This window comes from Ochotona curzoniae, unplaced genomic scaffold (assembly GCF_017591425.1).
Source record: "Ochotona curzoniae isolate NIBS_2020 unplaced genomic scaffold, NIBS_Ocur_1.0 contig_66, whole genome shotgun sequence".
NCBI classification, from domain to species: Eukaryota; Metazoa; Chordata; class Mammalia; order Lagomorpha; family Ochotonidae; genus Ochotona; species Ochotona curzoniae.
Genome location: NW_024466512.1, coordinates 15,921,812 through 15,944,866, shown reverse-complemented (window position 1 = coordinate 15,944,866; position 23,055 = coordinate 15,921,812). Strand labels below are relative to the sequence as shown.

Here is a 23,055-nt window from a genome sequence, read left to right as displayed (position 1 = left end):
GAAATACAAAAATGGATCTGCTGTGTGTACCTGCCATCCCACTCCTGGTAACTTATCCAGATGAAATGAAATCAGCATATGAGAAAGTCACCTGTACCTTCACGTCTACAGCAGCTGGATTCGCAGTAACTGAGTGATGGAATGAATCCAGATGCCCATCAACTTATTAACGGATAACAAATATCAATACACTCTACGGAATAGTACTCAGCCATTAGGGAATGAAATCTCGCCTTCTGCAGCTAACAGATCAAACTGGAAACCATTCTGATTAGTGAAAACACACCAGTCCCCAAAAGACAAATATCAAATATTTCCCTCATCTATGATAACAATTACCCAGAGTACAAAAAAAAATGCTATCTAAATGAACGAAATTGACATTTTGGGGATTTGACTACTGTTTGCCGTCTGTGTTTTACTTCTGAGGAATCAGCTACGTTTCTCACTTGCCGTGTGTTGATACGTCTACCCAATGGAGCGTGAAGCCTGTGACTGCGAAATGAAATAAAAACATGTCACTGTCTAAATTAGGAGGAAAAAAGCAAAAAATAGGGAGGGAGGAAGGGGGCGAAGATAAAGGAGAGGGAAGGGTAGCGAAAGCAGGCAGGATGGAGGGTCGGGGGGCAGTACGGCTACGCCCCCAATGATGTAGCATAAACTTAAATCATCTTGTATAATTAAAAATCAATTTTAACAAAGAATATAAAGAAAGTATGCAAGTACCTGTACTGGGTCACTAAAGCCCACATTTTTAAGGAACAAAAAATAAAGAAGGGATCAAATTGGACTATTTTGGAAGTTTGAGACAAGGAAAGACAGTAAGTCCCACAGAATATCACAGCAAGAGCTGACCCTAACATGTCTCGCCTACCCCTTTCCTTTGGTCATAAAAGCCTGGGGCCTAGAAACATGCCGATCTCCTCCGGTCCCAGGTCAGCCCGGCTTCGGGTCCTGCTCCGCTGCTTGCTCAGGCTCGTGGGCTGCTCCTCCTCCTGCGGGAGCAAAGCTGGAGGCACAAAGATGACCAGCACGACCACCAGACAGCCCCGGGACTTCCGCCTCAATGATTCCCCGGGTCTGTCATAGAACGGTACAAATAGCCATGCCTTGGGGAATTAAGAGATGGGATTTCCTCTCAGCCTCATCATTTATAACGTAAGAGAAATGGCTGCAGTCATTATGTAAATATCATCACTCTGTGTGTGTGTGTGTGTGTGTGTGTGTGTGTGTGTGTGTGTGTGTGTGTGTGTGTCTTTATGCAGGATGCACCCCTAACTTTCCAGGAATAATTCTAAATCATGCAATGGGTGTTTCTCAATTAGTCATCATTTGAAGTTGTTCAAGAACACAAATTGATCCTGCCATCAACTAGATTCAAGTCATTTAGCTGTGCCTGAATTCCAGTTACCTCTGACGCACCAAAAGCCTTCGCTAGTCCCCTAATGACAAACAGCTCCAATCACCCTGCTCAAAAGCAAAAGGCTGCCACCCACTGGTGAGAAATCAGCTTTCAGAAACCCCCGGCGTTGGTCCTTCAGCCCTTAGAGGTGAAAGAAAACATCAGCTTAAACCTGGCAGTTCCTAAGATGCTCATCAGAAAGTGACCATAGGGAAATGTTAGCGAGAGAAGTTTCTTACGGTGAGTAAAAGAAACCACAAAACAGGAAATGGGAGCATCAATGCATAAAAGGAAAGGAATTTGTCCTCAGCAATGCCGCTCTGAATGCAGCACTTTGGGGCACAACATGCTTCCCTCACGTCCTTTCCAAAGAGTCAAAACCAAATCTCAGAATTGAAATACTTTAGTACATTCACACCTCCTTTCTTGACTGTGAGCAGTCTTTCTTATTTAAAGAATGTATTAGTACATTAGGTTCTCAAGGTTACAGCAAATGCATAATTGCTACAATCCAATTTTCACCAATTCTCACATGAATGCAGTACTAAAAGAGAACAAATGTCACATGGCTCATAGATATCATTCTGATAATATACTGATACTGTCCTTTGTGAATCCCACAACACAACACAGCTTCTAGAAGAAGCTGCCCAGTGTTTGCAAACAGGTCTTGTCATTTGGGATTGTAACCCCATTAAGAAGCTTAGCCACTGTGAATATATGCCTATAAAATTTGTCCATTGAACAGGAAAAAAAAGAATCACTATAAATTCCAGCCAGGAAACAAAATAAGACAAAAAATGATTTCCTCTGGTGATCAGAAAACTGCAATTTAAAGAGAATGTTTCTCAGAAGTTAATAAAAATATTCCTTCATAAACTACCCATGTAAATAATGAATAGTGAATAAAGTCAGTACCGCACATACATTTGGCCAGCAGCACTATTCACAGCCACCACCTCTTAAGAAATACAGTGACATCCACAGCTCACTCGTGATATATCCCTTGTAAAAATGAAACGGGAAAGCAGCTATGTTTTCAAATACGCTCCATGCAAGTCCGTTCTAAAATGACCTGTCGTTTTGTTTACTGACTGACTGTTGGAAAGCAGACACACATAAACAGGGGCCTTCTCCCACCTGTTGGCTTACTCCTTAAATACCCACCAGCAAGGGCAGCACCAGGACAAGGAAAGGAGATGTGACATCAGTCTGGCTTGCCCACATGGCTGGCAGAGACCCAAGCTGTTGCATCCCAAGGCACACATTACCAGTAAGCCGAATTAAGAGCAGTGCTGGGACTCAAACCCAGACACCCCGAGCCAAGGTGCATGCAGCTCAGAGTGTCTGAACTGACACACCGAACACCAGCCTCTGGCCCACAGCTTTAGCAGGGGAACGGCTGATGCAACGGAGTAGAGATTCTCACAGGTGGCGAGATACGCGAAGTGGATTTTTCTTGTGAGAAATCAGAAACAGGCGGTGTTCTATCAGGCCCGTGTTTCTCCCTGAGCACTAACAATCCTCTCTGGTTAATTTCACAAATAATTTCATTCCAATCAGGTAATTCTGTAAGACCTGAAAAACTAGCATGGGTGTCGCCTCTCCCATCAGCCAGGGACATGACAAAATCCAGAGATGGCAATACGGTGGCTCAGTCCGAGGCCCAGGGCTCAGCCTGCACAGGCTGTCCGCCCCACACGGGAGAGAGAGACCCTGGTACCTCCGGCTCCAGAACCCACACACAGCTGCCCACAGCGTTACAGTCTCCTTGGCAGCCCCTGCAATGTTGGGTCACCAGCCTCCAGGTCAGGCTGGAGGAGGGTGTGTCCACCTGTTGGTGAGCGTTAGGGGCTACAAGGACAATAGAAAGGCGAACCTTGCTCATGTTTATAGCAAAGAACATGTAAATGGTGAACAACCAAGAAATAAGGATGAATTTCTACAGATGGAAAACTCTTCTATAATCACACCAGTAAAAACTTGTACAGGAGAATAAAACACGGTAAAATCCAGCCATAGAAATTTCATGATTTCCCCCATTTTTCCTAATAGCCTATGCTTATGAATAAAATATCCCATAAATTACAAAAATGTTTTTCTTAGCTTCCAAGAACTACCATAATAAATCACTCTGTGGATTAGAGCTCCCAACATATATTCTCTCAAAGTTTGGGAAGCAGAAATTCATAGTGAAAATGTCAACAGTACCATGCTTCTCTGCATGTTCTACAGCAAGGTCCACCCTTGCTTCTTCCTACCTTCCAGTAGCTGCTGGAAACTTCTAGGATTCCTTGACTTGTGCCTCTACTACCACATGTCTTGTTCTGGCTTTCCATACCAAAACCCTACTTACTGCAGTGTCCAGGTGGACATGAACTTTAGGGGAGACAACATTCAAGTACAGTATTTCAGGGTGTTTTCTTTTTCCTTTTCTGAGACAAAGAACCATTATCCCATCAAAGACTGCTTTATGGAATCCACATATACCCAGCATAAGGCTCAGTAATTATTGATATGTAATGAACAGTTGGTGAATGATGAAGAGAAGGAATAGTATCAGGGACAAAGGGAAAATGCATAAATTAAAAATAGGGGCAGGCATGTGGCCCAGTGCTTTAGAGACACCCACATCCAACATCAGGGTGCTTGGCTTTCAGATTCACATCCGGTTCTTGATGTCAGCTGACTGCCCCTGTGCACCCTGGGAGACAGCCAGTAAAGGTCTAAGTACTTAGATCACTGCCACCAATATGGGAAAATAAGCCCGGTTCCAGCAGGTCTTTCGAGGGTGAATATCTAGCTATTGATAATACCTATTATTTCTTTTTCTGTCTCCTTTTTTCCCCTCCTTCCCTCTCAAATATAAGTTTTGAAGCTCAAAGGAATCGTTTTATATTGAGATAACTTATAAATAGTTACTTATTTGAAATGCAGAGTTAGAAAGAGATGGGGGAGAGAGATTTTCTCTCTACTCGTTCATTCCCAGATTGGTCAGAATCTGGCCAGATCAAAGCCAGGAGCCTAGAACTCCATCCATATCTCTAACACAGGTGACAGGGGCACAGGTATTTGCACATCTTCTGCTGATTTCCTAGGCACATTAGCAGGGAGCAGACCAGAAATGAAGCATCCAGGACTCAAACAAGCACCCATGCTGGCATTGCAGGCAGTCACTTAATCTATTGCACCACAATGCCAGTCTGACAGAGAAAATTGTTCTCACCCTTGCTTTATCTCATGCTTCTCTGAGATCTAGGAATGATTTTTTTAAAGCCCCTCCTTACCCCATCATGTTTTGTTGACAGTTGTGAAAGTAAGCAATGAGTATGTCAGCAACTAAACATCCACATCTCGAAAGGATTTCACTTCACCCACTACTCGCCAGAGAAATGAGTGGCTTTTCTGCTTTGTTTTTAATACAATGGCTCATCCACCCTGCTGGGAAACCTGTCCAGCCAACCCCCTACGACACACTTCGAAAAAATCAGTGTTGATTGGCAGATTAGTTAGATTTGGCCCAGAGCTGTACTCACCTTTCCATGAAAGCCTGGAAGCCTGAGATTGCCAGGTTTTGCAGTATAAGAAATAGAGTCTGTAGAATTGTGTCCAGTGACTGAAATGTATGACAGGTGACATATTCCCTGATACAACTTCAAGACATTTTCTGTTTGTTCCTGCTGGAATGTTCCTTTGGTTACAAGTTGGTTAACACCATCTACAGAAACACTCGTACCCTATCAGTCAGTACAAATGGAAGGAGACATTAGGGTTTGACAATGTAATAAATCACAGATCTCTATAAAGCATAAACTCAGGTGAGACTTCAGGACAAACTTCCTTTTCTCTCCAGCAATCATATCTGGATTCTTTTTCTTCATGAGTTTGAACACCCCATTCAGTAGCTCCTTATCTGTGTAGTCTCTTTCTGAGCCAGCCCAAGCAGAGCCTGTCTGGTTACTGAATCAAATTCTATCATCTTGCTTGATGTTTTTGTCTTCTAGAGCTCCATTCTTCTCTACTCTCTCATCCTCAACTGGGAACTAGATATTCTTTTTCTTCTTTTGTTCTCAACATCGCTTTCCATGTTAAGATTCTTTATACCTGTCTTCAGCTTCATCAATATTGACTATCTTTTCTGTTTTATTTTTTTCATCTTTTGTTTATAGAAGTTCAACTCATCTAGGTCATCGGAAGCATATTCTTGCCTGCTGTCCTCTTCTTTGTCCTCATGTGACTCTGGTTCTAACGCTTTTGTTTCCAAGGGCTGGGTCCCTTCCATCGGATACCCCCTACCTCATCTAGAATAAAAGGCTGCTGCTTCTTTGTCATCTTCTTACTCATAGTAGGATCAAAAAGCATCTTGTCCCTGGACACGGCTGTGGCTCAAGTGGACTCTGCACAGTTGCAGAGTCAGATGGGTCAGCCCCATGAACCCACAACAGCTCTAGTGGTAAGCTCTCCCTCCACTGCACCAGGCTCTTGCATCCCTATGGAAACATGTGTAAATCGCCATAACTTCAAAGACAATTTTGAACCTTTTCATAACCCATTATAACAGTGTAATATACTAAGGAATCTGATAAGATCATGTTTACTATGCCTTCACTAAAAGGGCAACAACAGCAGTACTCCACATGCACACCATCTAAAATCATGTAAGCTAAAGACATTAAGTAAACATTACTCAAAACCAGGAAAAGGAGAAAGAATTTCATCAAAGATGGACTCCCAATAAAACTGTTAAATGTATATTGACCATAGGATGCTGGACTTTGTGTCATTGTCTATACTTATAATGTCATGTCACACTTAAATAGAGTGATGGACTCATGTCTGGTTTTGAAGAGCTATACTATAGCAATAATATGGGGGAAATCAGTGAGGGAGGAAGAATTGGGAGGGGTGGAGAAATCCCTAAGCCTATGGAACTGTATCATAAGATACATTTTTAAAACAAAGAATTTCTTTGGGGTATTTAGGTACATGGGTAGGTAAGTGAGTGAAAATAATAGGGCAGTAAGTTTGCCAAAGTAGTTCAGGGTTGTTAAGTAAGTCAGGAAAACAAGCAGATATCCGGCAAGTAGACTTGAAGATTAAATAAGAATAGGTAAGTAGACAGATGAAGGTTATCTGTGGACATGTTTGTATAGGCCTATTTTCTACTTTCCAAATTTCCTAACTTCTCAGAGCACAGTATGAGAGAAAAAAAAAAAAAAAACGCCAGGATGCAATGAGAAATTTAAAGACAGACTAAGGTATAAGTCTAAAAGGAGAAACTAACTAAACTTGTCACTACACACTTTGCACTTAAATTGAAAGCATTCAAAGCAGCCTGTCCTGACCACATGGCGCATTCCAATTCTGCATTCTCAGAATCCCTCATTACCCATCAGTGTGGGGTGGGATCTTTGACTCCCCATGGGCCTCTTGAGCCCAGGGACCCTAAAACCCAGATGTGGGGAGTGGGGAGCCTCTTGCCAGCCAAGTAGCTCAGCAGGAAAGCAGAAAAAGGCCCAAGTTCACCGGTTCTGAGCGACATCAGTCTTGCCATTAAAATCCAACTTCTAACATTCTCAAGAAGCTCATAATTCAAATAGTAACAGTTTAATAGTTTGTCCAATAATAGTCCTAATCTATTCACTGTGTCAGAACAGTTTATGGCATATTTTTTTAAATAAATGAAAGCCTACCTCAGGGGCCTTTGAAAAGCATAGGAAATATTCACAGAAGTCTCAAATCAGAAGAGAGAAGAATCAGTTTGTAACAGGCCAGTAGACAGCTGTTACGGCCAGGCCAGCTAAGCCACTGTTTAGGACGCCACACTCATGTCAGAGGGCAGATTCCAGCTCCAGCCACTCCACACTTCCATCTAGCTTTGAAGCAGCAGATGATGGCCCAAGTGCCGGGGCTGCTGCCACCCACGTGGGAGACTCAGGTGGAGTTTCTCACTTCTGACTTCAACATGGCCTGATTGCAGCAGCTGGGGGTTTTGAGGGAATGAGCCAGCAAATGTAAGATGACTTTGTGTCTCTGTCACTCTACCTTTCAAATTTAAAAAATAATAATAAGCCTTTTATTAAAAGAGAGAGAAAGAGAGAGAGAGGAAGAGGGAGAGGGAGAGAGAGAGAGAGAGAGGCTCATAGTTTTACAACCCTCAAAAGGTGACCAGCTGCCCAGATGCCATTCAGAACATTCCGAGATGAGGTCTTGCTTCCCTGTGCTACCCATGATCTCAAGGGCAAACACTGGAGAAAAATAAAAGATGAAGGCATGCATGAACCAAGAATAAAACACCTTTCAATGATAATGAGGATGGCAGATTATTATTTATCCCAACAGATTTTCAAAAACTAAAGCATCAGCTCAGAGGCAGCTTCCAACGTCAGCTTTCTCACGTCCTGTTCTTCCAAACTCAGAAAACTGCCTTGTCCTTCAAGTTCATGCCTTCGCCACCACCAGACAGCAACCAAAGCCCCAAGAAGAGAAAATGCAAACAATAAAACCATGACACTAAGCAAATGTCTTCTGTCTTATGATCAAGTGAGGAAAAATCCCTTCCAAACTATTCCTTCCAGCTCTTTCTCAGAAAAAAACAAAAAAATCTACTCCTTTCACCCCACACCCCACCGGTTCTCCTTTTTATTTTTGGCCAATAGGCCACTTTCCAACCCCAAACACACACCATGGCATACCAGCCAGGGAAGGAGAACAGATGTGAAGACTGCCTGCCAAGTGGCAACTGACAGTGTCTCCACAGGACACTCACCCTTGAAGCTGTCCCCCTAACCAGCCACAGACAAAATGCTTCTGCCAGCGGCACAGAAGTCAACTCTTCAAGCTTGGGTGATGACCGTTCGTGATGCTGTCCTCGGAAGGTGAGAATGTTGCCCCACATCACTTGTGAATTTGAAATGCACAGCATGAAAATAGGTCAATGTTATCCAGCTATTTTTACATAGGCAACTGGTCGAAACAGACTAGGGGAGGAGAGGCCAGAGGGAAAGTTTACATTTTTTATATAAGCTTGGAAACTATGAGAAATAATGCCAAAACCAACTATTGTGTAAGCCAGTTCTGTCCAAGCAACCGTATCACTGAAAATACCATAGCTTCATGGAATACCCACCAATACCCCACGCAACATCCTTAGGAAAAGGTGAACAATTTGCTTTTCTCAGTTCCATTACACTGGGAAATAAATAAAATTTTACTTCTTTAGTTAGTACTTCCTTTCTAAGGGGAGATCTGATTATATCATCAACAGCTCAGCTTACAGGTATCAGCTGTTCATCAAAGTATTTTTCTTTCCTCCTTTTTTCTTTGTAAGACCAGTCATGCTATGAGTCAGCCTGGAGGAGAGTAAGCCATCTTCACCCTACCCAGTCAGCAATAATGGTGCATCTAATACCCATACAGGGGCCAGACTGAAAATGAAACCACGTCTGTCTTGAGCCATAACATAGCAAAGTGTCTATCACCTGGTGAGATGTTGAGATTACAGACAACGGTCATAGCCAGTACGGGCTGTAATTACGTCAATGGAAGCTTCCAGTAAATGATTTTTCAATAGGACTCTTGTCCAAAGCTTGATGTGAAGACCAGAGAAGATGAGGAGCTCTGTGCTTAGCGCCTCCTGACCCAGCTTCTCCTCTGCTCCTTGGGCTCAGCAGGCTGGCTCTGGCACAGCTGGTGAGTGAAGCTGCAGTTTGTTCTACATGCTGTGAGAGGACTCAGGACTCTGGATCTAAACCTGGGTGGCCTGGCATGGGAACGGACAAAACTGTGTTCTTTTTCAACATCTTAATTCCACTTTCTAAGGCAAGCTTTCCCATTGCTTTCATTTGCTGATATAAAGAAATCAAAATCATGGTAGATCTATGGGCAGACATAGTACTCAGAATTGATCATTACAAGACTTATAACCCCACCCCCAATTTTTTTTAATTTATAAAGCCTATAGGAATTTCTTCATCCCATAATTATTCCATGGAGGTCACATTTATATATTCTTTGAACAGAAACAATTCCACAGACTGAGGTACCAGAATACTTCACCATGGTTAGTAATTTTCCAGCAAGTAACATACTCTGCCCTATATCAGTCCAAAAGGCCTTCCTTGCTGGGTCCAACCAATGATAAATGGGTCTATTTCTGTGGGTCTAGACAGCAAGAGGGCTAGCGCATCTGCATTTATTTCCAAGATTTGTTTTATTTGAAAGGCAGAGTTACAGAGAAAAGAGAGATCTTTTAGTACTGGTTCACTCCCCCAAAGGACCATAACAGAGAGAGCTGGGCCGGTACAAAGCCTGAAATATGTGGGTGCAGGGGCCCAAAGACTTTAGCCATCCTATGCTGCTTTCTCAGGACATTAGCAGGGAGCTGGGATTGGAAGTAGAGCAGCTGACGCACAAATCAGTACTCACCTGAAGTGCCAGCACTGCAACCAATGGCTTGTCATACCACACCACAGCACTGGCCCCAAGTCTGCATTTTAAAGGTCAGACTTGAGGTACAGAAAATTGTACATGTATCTCTTTCCTCCAAAGATTTCTCATTCTAATTGATCATTCAGAAATACTTTCCTTGTTGTTCTTGTTTAGCTATCTCAGCTTGAATTGGGTTCTGTGGCTCAAAGGAAAAAAATCACACACGGCTAAAGCACCTAGAAACTTTGGGATGTCCATTAGAAAAATTCTAAGAATACAGATTTGGTGAAAATTAGAATTCAATTCTCACCATGAAAGCAACAATTTTTTTTTTTTTTTTTTTTTGCTGGCCCGCTCCATCTCAACACACTTGACAGTTCTGATTGGGCTCCCCTCCTTCTGCTCTCAGATCCATCAGTGTCATCATGCAGTTCTCAGCCTCCTCAACCCCTCCAAGGGAGTGGTGGAGCAGAGATACACAGGCCTGCTTCTCTGGCTACAAATATCTTCCACAGCTGCAGCCCACACCCTAGACAGATGGGCGCCGAACTGCTGCTTCCTGCTGTGGTAGAAAAAACAAGTCTCAGGAAGTCTGCTGTGATTGGCCCAGGGGTGCGTGGATGGCGCGTGGACAGCACGTGATCTGTGTGATGATTGGCCTGCCCGCTGCGTGCACAGGTGACCTTTATGTTGATTGGCCGGGTTACCCAATATATAAGGGAGCCAGAGAACCGGGGAGGGGGAGAGAGAGCGCGCCTGGGGGCGGGGGAGAGAGAGAGGGAGAGAGCACGCCTCGCCAAGATGTAGCTGCTGCATGCCTCACGATGTGGCAGCTGCACACCGGTTTTGCTGTATCATCTCTACAATAAAGGTTCCACAAAGACAACGGGTGTCTGGGTTTGACTTGCTGGCCAAGGGACCCCGACAGTTGGAGCTCAAAGTCCACCTTTTCAACCACTCACTGATGGAGTCTCCAAGAAACACAGTGGTCCACTGATCAAGGCCCAGTCAGTGGAGCTCCACATGCTCACACTATCAAAACAGTAGTGAATGGAGGGAGGGATGCTGGCTAGGAAACCCCAAGAGACAACGTCCACACCAAGTAGAGCAAGTAGCCAGGGACTCCACTGACAGTTTCAAATTCCTATCACTGATAAGCGTCAAGCAAAGGATGAATATAAAAATCATATTAAAAGCCCAATCAGGGCCCGGTGCAGTGGTCCAGTGAAGGCTAATGGTGCCAGTTCTCTTTCTCACCTGACTCCTTGATTTGAATCAAGTACAGCAATGTGTTAGGTCTTGGTTATAAAACAGTGACAAATAATGAGTGTCTATGTTCCTTTTCTTGACTGCACCCCTTCCCATTTAAAAGAGCACTTTTCTCTATTTTGTGAACACACACTTTAGCTTCCTCAAAACACTGCAAACTTTTCAAAACCAGCAAGACAAAATGCAAGCGTGCTGCTCCTTGCTCTCCTGTCACCCTGGTGCTTAGAAATCAGTCTGACCAAGGTTAGGATACAGAACCATGCAACAGGTGCCATCCATGCAGATGATCAAGCAAAGCTATGGTGACCATGTCGTATAATGTCTTGGAATGAATCTAAACACAACAGGTCAACTTCAGTTCTGCCAGAGGACACAGAGGATTCTCACTCAAGGAACCCCTCAGGTGATTGACATTAAAATGAAGGAACTGGTTAGATGACAAAGCTTCATCCAATACTTAGAATTCTGAATTGCATGATTATAATATCAGCTCAGTGCCCTTGCAGCTACTTAACATTTGAGATGAAGATCTATGATAGATGAAGTTGAATTTACATTAATAGGATTTTCTTATAAAGCCAATTCCTTCAACTTTAAGGTATAATTGACACATTCAAAATCCTAATGTATTTATAGTGCACGCTATTGTATACATTGTGAAATGACCTAATCCAATTAATTAACAAGAATTACCTCAGACTTTTTTGTGGTGAGATCATTTAAAATATACTTCCTTAGCAATTTTCAATTTTATCACACCTAATTAATCACAGTCATGATGCCATACAGTAGATTTCCAGGTCTTTTTGATCTTATAAATGAAACACTCTGTGCCTTTTGCCCATTGCTATTACAAAATGTAGTACAGATTCTAATATACAGATTTTTCTCATTGCTCCATGGTATGGTTTGGAAAATAATTTGAGTTTCCTCTAAAAACTCTTATTTTAAAATCTTATTTCCCAGATTTTTAAGTCAATGGATTAAGGTTAGAACACAATTAATGTACAATTTCTGAAAGTGGGGCCTGGGAAGCCCTTTGGTTTGGAATGAAGGTTGTAGGATTCAATCATTGTAGAAGACACAAGGTTATAAAGCAAGCGAACACTTCCCATGTTTCGCGGTTTCCGGCTCGCTGTGTGATCATTGCTCCGTACGCATACCATTCCCATCAGACACTAAGCAAACACAGCTACCTGATCTGAACTACAAACCTTCCAAACTCAATCCACATTAAAACGGCTCCCTTCCTAAGAAGCTCCTCTCAGGCATTTGAGTTACAGTAACACAAAGTTCAACAGTACACTCCACATGGTCCGTGTGTCCCTGCTAACTCACTGAAAACCTGCCCCCTGCGTCTCTGATGCTGCCCTCCCACATCTTAACACAAGCAAAACGTCGTACCTGACCAATGCTTCCAGGAGAGTCCGATGCGGCAGGCAGCAACTAAGATTTGGGGGAACAAACTCTGCTGGGGCATCCCGCGTACAAGGCAGCAGTCAGCCAGGAGCCGAAGCTCTCCGCTGCAAGTGTGGTTCTTAAAATATGCTGGAGATCATTAGTGAAAATCAGCAGCAGCCAGAGAAGATCAGAGAGAAAGAGAGAACAGAACCAGGTGTCTGGGAACAGAACCTGGGGGTTGACACTGTTAGTAGGGTCGGTGGACGGTGAGGTCAGAGCCTCAGGCAGCTCTCATTCCCAAGATAATTGCCACAGGTTCTGCTCACCTCTTCTCTCTGGGCACGTGGTGATCCACCCAAGAAACCTCCTGGCTGGGATAATGAGTAATCAGCACACTAAAGACCCGCAGCTGAATTCAATTGATAGGAAATACAACGCCCCAAATGAATAAAAGTCACTGGGACAAGTATTGAGTTGTTCCTCGGCCTCATGCAAAGGGCAACCCTCAGGTCCCCTGCTTCCAAAAACATCTTCGCTCTGACTTTTCTCCAACCCTGTTTATTCTCATTCCTTCTAAGTCTGAGCTTAGTCACCCTCTCCAAGTGATTATGGATTAAAAAAAAAAAAAAGAAAGAAACCTAAGCACACCATAATATGGGGGAAAGTTCTACTTGACTCAGAAAATGCTATGCAGACTAACTGATCCTTGTAAACCTGCTCCTATCTGATCAGATTGCTAGGAAGTTTCTAGGCATTTATTGGTGAATTGTTAGATTTTATGACAGCTCCAAAAGACAGAGGACAGCTTTTCCTACTCTTAGAGAACCTAATAAAATATCCCACAATCATAGATTTAGAGGCCAAAAAAAATCTTCAAACTCATCATAATCACTACAAACTAAAATAACCCAAAATTTCCTCAGTGGATGAGTGACATGACAAACCATGCTAGAACTACTCAGTATGAAAATGGAAGGCGTTGTGTGAAAATTGGGCCTCCAGGCCTTACACTGATTTAAGAAAGCCAACACCAAATGATTGTTTAGGACATGATTGCATGAAGACCTCACAAAGTCAAACTGCAGTTATAGAAAATGAATTAGGGTTAGAGAGAGGTTGTAACTCCACGGGGTTAGCAGAAGGGAGTTATCTGAATTGATGGAACTATTTTATATTCTTTTTATATTATTAATAGTGACTACATATGTATGTTGAAACTCATAGAATGGTGCATCAAAATAAAGGTGAATTTGATTTCATGTTAAGGAATGTTTTAAAGTGTGTGACTCTTGAAATAGAATTATTTTTTTCAAGAATTATTTTTACTGAAAAGGCAGATTTACAGAAAGAAGGAGAGGCAGAAAAAGATCCCCCATCCACTGGTTCACTCCCCAGATGGATGCAATAACTGGAGCTGAGTTGATCTGCAGCTGGGAGCCTGGAGCTTCTTATGGGTCTCCCACACATATGCAGGATCCCCAAAAAACGGGCCATCCTCCTCTGCTTTCCCAGGTCATAAGCAGGGAGCTGGATGGGAGGTGGAGCAGCCGGGGCATGAGTCAACAGCCATATGGGATGCTGATATCTGCAGGTGGAGGATTAGCTAGCTAAGCATATTGCGCTGGTCCTGAAACAGATTTCTTAAGTGAATTCCAACACCACTTCTTTTCTTAGCTGGGTTTTTTTTTTTTTTTTGGCTATCACAATAATCCTATGAGTCAGATATTACCATATCCATTTCACAGGTGTTAGAGAAAAATGAAGCAAATGAAGGTTAACATCCAAGATTTTCACAGCCATCAGGGGACAACCTGACATTCCTACAGGCAGGCCATCATTTTTCCCCGTCCTCTGAACACAGCATCTTTGGCTAACTCTGCATTATTTACTTGTTGGAACTTTTAGTATTGAGCACAACTGAGAATGACATGAGTGCCCTAAAGGCAATTAGACACACCACTGATGGACGATTTAAAAGTTAACCCATTTTTTGAAGATAGCTTTTTGAATAGCAGGACACACACAGAACTTCTAAAATATTGAAATATTTCTAATATTCAAAATGTTTCATACCTTTTATAATATTTTATAATATTTCTCAGCTACATTCCCACCTGAATTTCAGTTCTAATTTTATTTACCTTTCCCTAAATAAACTTAGCTTATGGTTTCTTACGAGTTCCCTGAAGCATCTCAGAGCAACTAGGCACCTTATATGAACTTAAATGCCACCTTTCCAGCTATGGCAAATTGAATCTAATTGATGTTTCCTTTTTAATTACGTCTTTGTTCCGTTAATATAGCTGACTTTTAATACGAGATTTATTAAGGTAATTTTAACCTCAATTTGAATGCAACTGATTTTCCGTGTTATACATTCAATAGAGATGCAACTCATTTTCTAATTACTGAAGACTAATTACAAATTAGATGTTGATTTATTTTATTTGTTGCTCATTTACTTGGACTCCTTTTTCATGTCATTACCTCTAAAAATATGTACATTTCATTAATTATTTCTGATGACTGCTTTAATGGGTTGCAGAACAAAGCAGTAATTTTGAAAATTATAACCTTCTGATACCTATATTTAACAAAGACTCCACACTAAGGGATATTATTAACTTGACAGTAATTAAAAACTGTAAGCACGCTCTACAGCAAAGATGTATTATGATTTCAATAAATTTCTAAAATGAGATGAACAATCCTTTAAACTTTCTGTCACATAAATTATAAGAACAAATGCAAATGGGTTTATCTGTATAATATGAAGATTATTTAGAGAAACTTTAAAATTCTGGGATATAATTAGGAAAACTAATTTTTTGAACACCTGCTTTTTGCTAAGAATATTATGTATTTTATTTCATATTTCTAGCAACACTGATCCATGGCACTCTAATTCCCCATTTATAAGATAACTGCGGCATAGAATAAGATTAGCTCTCCTAAGCCAGGCAGAGGGATCAGCTGTGCAGTTTGGATACTAAAGGCAAAGTGACATGGAGCATTTGAAGGGAAAAAAAGGGCATCTTCACGGCTGAAGCATGGCACTGGGGAAGGTGGCTGCAAAGCTGATGCCAAGCCACAGGCAGGTAGCAGCTGTTGGGGTGCGGGGGAGGGGGGTGCCCGAGACACGCTAGGATCTCAAGCCTCGCCACCATCATTATTTTCTGATTGTCTAAACTGTAGACTCACAGACCACAAAGCACTGGCCAGGATTGAGTTCCTGTTCCATCTCAGCTTAGGTCCTTCTACACTACGTATTACTCATTAACTACCTAACGTGGTATAAGCTCATAGTGAAGTAAGAGATCAAGATGAGTGAATAATAAAAAGCAGCAGCTTTCAATTTCGGCTCCTAACCTGCAGCTCCTACTTCGTAGAAAGTGCTTGTTCGTCATCCGCCTGGTTTCATTTTTCTGACACTCCTCACCATAACTCTTCCGAGATCAGACGAGATCAGGCGCGTTCAGGGTGGTATGGCCGTAGACTCCTCACCATAACTCTTTTCTTTTTTTATTGGAAAGGCGGATATACAGAGAGGAGAGACAGAGAGGAAGATCTTCCGTCCAATGATTCACTCCCCAAGTGAGCGCAACTGGCCGATACTATGCCAATCCGAAGCCAGGAGCCTCTTCTGGGTCTCCCACACTGGTGCAGGGTCCCAAAGCCTTGGGCCGTCCTCGACTGCTTTCCCGGGCCACAGGCAGGGAGCTGGAAGGGAAGCGGGGCTGCCGGGATTAGAACCGGCGCCCATATGGGATCCCGGGCATGCAAGGTGAGGACCTGCACCACTGCGCCACTGCGCCGGGCCCTATAACTCTTAAGTATTAAACTCACCGCTATGTCATTTAGCCCCTGTATCTCTATCTGCTGTCTTTCACTTCTATATGTTTTTTGCATCTCTCATGCTCAGAGTTCTTCCACTCACTGTTGTATCCCAACCATGGATCTAAGGATGGAACACAGTCAGAACAGGAGTCTCTCTCTGCCCCCTCGCCAGGACTCTGGTGCACACCACAACAGCATGCTGTCATGTGGCAAAACACCACCTCTTGCTGCCTCGGCACTCCACAATTCCATTTAGGGCCATTTATTTCATTATAAGGTGAGATTTGCAGACTACGCACAAGTATGACCAACACTCGTAAGGACACCAGAGTGACATACCCAACTCAAGAAATAATCAAAGGCCTGAGGCGCGAGCCACTCTTTCTTGGACATCAGTATCTTTTTCTCTTTTTGCTACCACTCTGCCAACAACTCCACTTGACCACATGGACCACTTATAAAGTCTGAATGTCCTTGCTTTAACATGCGACATCTTGAATTTGTTCTTTCAAACTACAGTATTTCATCCCTTTGCCTCAGAGCAAGGGATGCTCTTTCAGCTTCAACTGACACGTCTTTCTCATTTGGAGTCACTAGGAAGAGACTGTGAAGCACTTGGGGTGTCTGCAGGAGGGATTCTACACAGCTTGTTCACGATCCAGATGAGACGCCTAAGCTAGGAATTAATCACCAGGAAAGGGCATCCAGAAAGACAACCTGCTGTTGCAAGCAAAACTTCTGTTGGGCAGGAAATGTCCTTTAGTAATCCTGCTGCAGGGGATTGGCCAGCAAAGAGAGCGTCCAATTTGGAACAGGATAGACATAGGGGGGTATATCGGATATATCGCTGCAAGGGTTGTGTTTCCAGTAGCAGGCTTATAAAAGTGCTGTGGTGATGGGGTCCCACTTCCTCTGAGCTTAGGAAGGTTGTCAGAGGAAACACTGCTCATTCCATGACCAGGAAGACGCACATATAAGAAAAGAAAACTTATTCAATTATCCATTTAAGCAGTGTTTTTGGTTTGCTTGTTTTTTACTTTTCAAGATGCTTCCGCGTTTCCATTCCTGTGTCAGACCCTCAAGAACACTGTGAGATGGGGGAGCAGGTGTTAGCCCCTATGTTTTTCAGAGAAGGAACCTGGAACCACAGTGGTTTTGATGTGTGTGTGTGTGTGTGTGTGTGTGTGTGTGTGTCAATAGCCGAGCCTGGTCAGACCCACCTCTTCGCAACTGTAAGCTTTACAATTCTGGAAATAAAGTTAAAACAAGAACTAGGGGGAAAAAAAAAAACTCACCCTTCACTCTAAGCAAAGCCCCCTCCTCCCACACTCAGACTTTTCTTTCAATGCTTAACTAAATGCTCTTTATTCTTTCATAATTCATCTTATAGCATCCTGTGTTCCCCTCATTTTTGATGACAGAATTTAGTTGAAGAATCTATCTTTGACCAAGGCATTGTCATGTATCAGTGACCTAGGTTTATGGAGAAAGTCATTGCCGCATGCCACAGACGTGCTCTTGCAATTTTAATACTTTCCTTTGAAATGAAGACAAAGATAAAGCTTACCTGTGGACGTAAGCAGGGCCCGTCAGCTTCTTTAGGATGCCACAGGGGCAGCAGGTAGGTCTGACTGCTGCTCCGGCTGCTTGTGGAAACCTCAAATGGCTCTGCTTTTTAACGAAAGCTTGAGCGTGGAAAGGGCCTGAAACTAACACACAGACGAAGGGAGTGGCCAAAGGAACAAGTTCTGGCCTGTTGACCTCTGACTGACCTAGGCCAGCTCGCCCCTCCTTGGGGCTGTTGCTACAGCTGTTATTGTTAAGGCTGGTTTTAAAACGGCCTCACTTGCTTGTAATGAGGAGCCGCTGGCTAATTGCCTACTTTGTAGACTTGTGATAATTAAATGAAGCAATAAATATAATGCTTAAGACTATGCCTAGGATATTCAAATCCTCAGTAAATGTTAACTGTTATAATGATGGAAAGGACAATGAGGCAAATGGGCGTGTCTGGTATTTTTTATCCTGGAGAACATCCAATATGGCATTGTATATTTGGTACATACTAATTAAATGCTACTTGAAGATCTTGCTGCTTCTCTTTGTAAAACTATAAAGGAATATTCGTAAGGAGAGATTTTAATGTTTCAAATATACTGTTTCCATTGTCCTTTCTCACCACCAATGCCATGAACATTATCTTCATTCTTCATTGCTAACTCAAGAACTTCAAGTTAGAATCGAAATGGTGAGAAATATTTCATTTTCTAATTGCTGTAATTTTAAAGATGTATTGATTAATTGGTTTGAAAGGCAAGAGCACCCAGAGGGAGAGAAAAAATTCCCCATATGCTGGTTTACTCCCCAAAGGGCCGCAACAGCCAGAACTGGCCCAGACTGAGGCCAAGCGCGAGCAAGCTCATTCAGATTTCTCACATCAGTGGCAGGAGCTCAAATACTTGCTCTACTATCCAAGGCTTCCCAGGGATTTGGATCAGAGCTGAAATAGCTGGGCCCCATGCAATAGATCAATGGTTAAATCCTAACCTTGCATACTCCAGGACACCATGGCGATACCAGTTCATGTCCCAGTTGTTCCATTTCCCATCCAGCTCCCTGCTTGTAGCCTGAGAAAGTAGTGGAGGATGGCCCACAGCCTTGGGACCCTCACCCACATGGGAGACCCAAAAGAAGTTCCTGGCTTCAGATCTGCTCAAGCTTCAGCTCTTGCAGTCACCTGGGGAGTGAATCAGTGATCAGAGGATCTTTCTCTGTATCTCCTTCTCTCTGTAAATCTGCCTTTCCCATTAAAGTAAACAAGTCTTTAAAAGCAAAAAAGTGAAGTAGCTATGTTTGACCACTATGGGATGCAGGACTCCCAAGCAGTGGCCTAACTCACTGTGCCTTAACTCCTGCCATTGTCATTGTATGTTAAGAGGAATAAGGATTTTTTGTTTGTTTGTTTTTGTTTAATCAAGAGAATGCTATAAGTTGCTGGTGCTGTTGAAAACTGATGATTTTGCAAATGTTTCGTTCTTCAGAAGCTTTCTTATGGACTTTGAGAATCAGGATCCCTAGAGAGTTGAGGAATATGTGCACATACGTGCACATGTGGTTCAGCATTTTGAAACAGACCCAAAGGCCATGGCACAGCTAATTTCTGGTTCTCTGGGTAGGAAAAATACACTAATAAGGACAACCACAAGGACAACTGTTAATCAAGTTTGCAAAAATCCAAGTGAGCAAAGGGATTAAAAACCAAAGGATGATTGATTATGACTACTAATTCTTATCTTTATCATCTATATCATCAATGTAAGCAATCACAGCATTAGGCTAACTCTTGAACCCTCCAGTGTATTTACAATCAGAACAGAGATTTGCATAGGATTTTCAAGAGCTTGACTATATTAACATAATTTTTGGTAAAGACAGCAAACAAGAAAAAAAACCCTGTCCAAAATCATTCCCAAGAAATAATCAAAATTATTTATAAAAAGTCTCAAAATCAATCTCTCTCACTGCCTGGTATTACTTTCTTTTCTTTCTCTATACCCTTCATTTTAGGAATAACCTTGCCCAGGATATATGTAGACCTGGGAACAAGGCACAAGCTGTCAATCAATGGCTAATCCATCTCCCCCATAATACTGAAAAGCTAATACAAAAAGGCCAAGTAGAGGCCACCTTTAAAGACTAACTGTGTATGCGGGGTGAAAAGGGGTCTCTTTCTTTATGAGATGACAAGCTGTGATGTCTATATAAGCCAGGGTCTTATTCTGGAAGCCTCCAGAGAAAGGAACCATGGGGCAAAGGGGCAGAGAATATATTGATGACCATGAATTAAACCTGTAGATCCATCAAAAATGTGAGCCCCAACTGAGTCAATTACATGCCCTGAAATTAGAGGCTGCAACAATTATTTTTTCCCTATAAATAAGTTTTCAGTGTGGATTCTGAATTGTTGTTTGAAGGCAAAACAACACAGCTGCTACTGAGGTTTCCGCAAAAAGTTAGAAACAGATCTGGTGATGGCAAGATGGGAATTCTGTGTTCTCATATATAACCGATAAATGATAATTATTCCAGAAAGCAAACTGAAGTAGAAACAATGTTTAAAGAATTAAATGTGAATGTGAGTCACTTTATCTATTCCTGATTCTTTCCTTCTTTATTCTCCAATTACCAAGCAACAGATTTCTTGTGTGTCCTTGGACTAGGAGTCCCAGATTGCTTGAAGGTTTCTCTAGAAAGTCAAAATAGTTCACAACAGGTCAAGAAGGCAGTTACTCCTCCTTTGTGCCTCCTTGCCCAGAAAGAGCTGCCTCTCTCATTCAGTGAAATCACAATATGCATTAATTCCACCAAAGGGACCCATAGCATTAGGCTCCTTCTGTTTTGGAAAATCATTTTATCCTGGGAATTAAAACCACACATCCCAGCTCACTGGCAAACATCTGCTATTCATTGATAGCACCATCTGGTATTTCAGCCTCTCTGTTGTAGAAACTTTCTGTAGCTGCCATCTCAAAATTAATTATTCTATAACAACTTGTTTTCTGAAAGCACAGGCCAAATAAGGTAACTTCATAAAGGCTACTAATTCGATGCTTTGCCTGTGCTTTAGCGCACTTTCTCCTGCCTTTGCGTGGTGATGGTCAGAGGTGTTTGAGGCCATCGTGTTTGCATGAGGGAACAGGGGGTAGGAAGCATGTTAATGCCCTACACAAATGGCTTGGGGGAAGGATGTGTTATCTGCATTCCACAAGCTTATGAGCAAGCATCGTTAATCTGAATGATTTATTTAGAGGGATGATTATGATAATTCAGGCTGAGCTGCATCTGTTTTAGGAGCTTAAGTAGTGCTTCTGAGAGCAGTGATTGCTTTTAATATAGTCATATCCTTCACTACATTCAGTCAGTAACTTCTTTACCTAATGATCTCATCCTTAGGGTTATGGCTGCACCAAGAAGTTTCAATGCGGTGAGAGCAGCTAAGTCCGAATGGTGCCATACAGTGAGCACTCGATGAGATGACACTCCATGAGTCACCTTGTCACTCTGGAGTTTTCTGGTTGGTAAATAAATTACCTGCGTCACCATGTCCCAGGTTGCTGTGATGCTCAAGTGAGATGAGGAGGTTAAGACAGCGTGATCGGTAATGAGCACTCTGCACATATTAAGAATTTCAAACATTTACATTTTCTTTACAGATCAGGACTGATTAAGTCAGGAAAACTCACAGTAGAAACTCTGGAGCAAAACATTTAACCTTACAAGTATGTGTGATTTGAATTATTTGTATTAAGAAAAATGCTCTCACCCAAGCTCTTCTGCCCTAAATTTTCACACATCAAACTCTCACTTCAGAATATGCTTTATTTTATCAGCATTTGACCACACAATGGAAGTATTGGTATACAAATTCTTCAATCTGATAACTCCATATTCATCTTAGACTCTTCAAATACATTAATGTCCAAACCGCAAAAGAACAAACTCTCTGACAGTGTGGCTTAGGCACCTCCATATTTTAAAGTTAACTCACTGGCTCAAATGCAGAGCGAAGAATGAGAACCACTTAATTCATGGAAAGGACAGCAAGTTTGGAGTCAGATACCCTCCATTCCATCATTCTTCTGACAATATCAGCTTGGACTGACACTCCTGAACCTCAGTCTACCATACGTACGATGGTAAGGGGACTTGAGAACTTTAGGAGCCGTAATATTCTAAGATCATATATGCAAAGAAGCTCAATAGATAGCAATTGTTACCACTGACATGCTGATATTTAGCTTATGCTCTCCTGAGTAGCACTGTGTTTATGCATATATCAACACACAAATTGTAAACTGCAGCGACGATGGCTGTGGTTTACAGTGCTTCTGAATTGCTACAGCTCCAAACACAGCACTGAGAACATAGCGAAGATGGAACAACCACAACCACCATTTTTGTCAGTATGTGGCCAGAAAAAAAAAAAAAAAGATGCAAAGTTATCTTCAATTCCGTGGAGTTACTTTTAAAACTTCAAAAAGCATCCCAAGAGACTTGCTATAGTTTTTGATAAGATCCTGAGAGTATCTGACGATCTGAGTGTAAGCCACAAAACGTACTTTCCATGACCACACAATGAGCTCACCACCTTAGTTCTCGTGCTCAGAGTCAGAGTTGCTGCCAGGCATTTCATTTGATACTGGGATCCAGGAAGGAAGCTGTGCATAAATGCAGAAGAGTTGCCTGGTTTTCTTTACTAAGGTAACTGGTGCAGGCATCATGTTGTACGAATCAAGGCTGTTGCAGAGGAGTCAATATCAGCTCAAGGTTCTTGGAGACATGAACCTGAGAACTGAGTGGACTCAAAAAGGAGAAAAGGATAGGACATCCTCCCGGTGTCAAAGAGTGAGCAACTGCTGACTTATTTTCTGACCCAAGGCCACATGAGTCCTAGATGTGGAGAGGACGATCTGCATGGCAAGTTATAAAAAGGACAGAGGCAGGGCAGGGGAATCGGGGAGACAGGCTACCTTTTCTCCCCAAGTGGACAAAAATCCTTGCTGTTCTTCACCACAAACTGGGGAGCAGGCATGGGGAACAGAGTGGCAGCCTGCGTTTTTTTGTAGTTTACATTTTTAGCTCCCACAATATTTGCACAATGCAGAACACAATTAAGGAGATTTTTTTCTCTAATCTTAACAATTTAGAAACTTCAA

General features: G+C 42.3%; 1 pseudogene; it reads right to left on the bottom strand.

The window, feature by feature from the left end:
• Positions 1–887: 887 nt before the first annotated feature.
• On the bottom strand, positions 888–21,442 carry LOC121164376 (annotated as a pseudogene).
• Positions 21,443–23,055: the final 1,613 nt, after the last annotated feature.